Raw genomic sequence first — 1935 nt, forward strand, 5'->3', positions numbered from 1 at the left:
TCTTTTCTTTTCTTTTCTTTTCTTTTCTTTTCTTTTCTTTTCTTTTCCTTTATTTTATTTTATTTTATTTTATTTTTAATTCACTTCTATCTTTAAATTATAATAGTCAATCCACATGTTTTCTCAGCTGTAAAGATTTGATCAACTTTATCAAGTTTTGATTTGATCAGCGTTATCTGTGACTTTATGTCCTTAGATGACCCAGGAGTTTTCACATTTTATGAAAATACACTTATCCACTGCAAACGTATTGCCCTTTTTCTGTTGATTTGGGCTTTACCACTACCATTCTAATTACAAGTAGCCCCATAGTGCACACTTTCTGCTTGCACTTATGGATGCTATTCCTACAGTTTGAGGAACTTAATGTAAGTATTACTGTGTTCCTGAGACTTGGCTTGGTACAACTATTAACTTTGCCTACATTGAACACAGTAGTTGCACTTTTGGTTTTCATCCAAGTAGTTGTGAATCCATGACTCATCCACAATGAAAAACTGTTCAGCATGAACTCTGGAACATCCAGCTTTCTTCTTCAGAGACTGTTTGATTTGTGCTTTGCATCTGATTTCCTGATATGAGTTAGTAAAATTAGTATAGGTGTGTTTGCTGGTATAATTCTTTGAACAAGAATTGGTCTGTGTGTCATTTTTCTAACATGGGTAATTTCAATGAATGCAGTGGGTAGTCTAAAAGACTTGTTGAAGAATATTGTAATCTTCTGGCTGTGATTCTAGGTCTGAATTGTAAATACCATTTAGCTTCCTGTTCTTACAATGCACAATTGTATTGTGCTTGCAATGCAGAAATCCAACTGTATCTTGTGTGAGAAGTGTAGCTAGTAGGTTGAAAGAGGTGATTCTCCCCCTTGATTCTGCTCTCTTGAAAACTCACTTGGAGTACTGTGTTGAACTGTGGGTCTCCCAGCACAAGAAGAACATGTATCTGTTAGAGTGGGTCCAGAGGATGGTCAGAGGTCTGGAGCACCTCTCCTATGAAGAAAGGCTGAGAGAGCTGGGGTTGTTCAGCCTAGAGATGAGGAGGCTCTAGAGAGACCCCATAGTGTCCTTCCAGTACTTACAGGGGGCCTATAAGAAAGATGGGGAGGGACTCTTTGTCAGGGAGTGGAGTGACAGGACTGGTGGTTTTAAACTAAAAGAAGGGATATTTAGATTAGTAGGAAATTCTTTACTCTGAGAGTGTCAAGGCACTGCAAGAGATTGTCCAGAGAAGCGTTGGATGCCACATCCCTGAAGGTGTTCAAGACCAGGTTGGATGGAGCTTTGGCAAACCTGGTGTAATGGAAAATGTCCCTGCTTATAGCAGGGGGGTTGGAAATGGATGATCTTTAAGGTACCTGCCAACCCAAACCATTCTATGATTCTGTGATGGTTTTTTTTCAGGAGAAAAATTTTTCAAATCTCCTTGCTCATTTTTACATTATTAAAAAAACGGTTTGATATAGAATTTATATATTGGAAGTAGAATTTACTTATACCAGTTTTTCTTCTGTTGTAGTAAACTCTCCATATTCCCACTAATATTTTTCAGACTAATCAAAGCTGTGTCTGCTTTTGTTGTTACAGAGGTGTATATCATTGCTAGGGTATCTGCTATTATCATATTTTTTTAAGTCAAAGCATGATTTTCCAGAACTTCGGCCTTTGAACACATTTTATATTCAACTCAATAATGTTTATACACTTTCAAGCACATATTTCAGTGCTTTCCTGAAGTAGGACATGCAGCTACCATTACCTGAGGCTTGTATCAAATATACCATTCATAAAACCAAGTAACTTTTTCATATTTCAAATCACAGACCCCTTAAAAGCAATCTTGATGAGAGTACATCTTAAACCAGAAACATAAAGATGCCTAAGAAAATAATAAAATAAAATAAAATAAAATAAAATAAAATAAAATAAAATAAAA

The 1935-nt window shown here is 36.1% G+C and overlaps 1 protein-coding gene across 6 annotated transcripts in view; it reads left to right on the forward strand.

The window, feature by feature from the left end:
* The window catches only part of FGF14 (fibroblast growth factor 14), a 410996-nt gene that overhangs the window by 308221 nt on the left and 100840 nt on the right, over positions 1–1935 (forward strand). The window lies entirely within an intron of this gene.

Source organism: Oxyura jamaicensis, chromosome 1 (assembly GCF_011077185.1).
Source record: "Oxyura jamaicensis isolate SHBP4307 breed ruddy duck chromosome 1, BPBGC_Ojam_1.0, whole genome shotgun sequence".
Lineage (NCBI taxonomy): Eukaryota > Metazoa > Chordata > Aves > Anseriformes > Anatidae > Oxyura > Oxyura jamaicensis.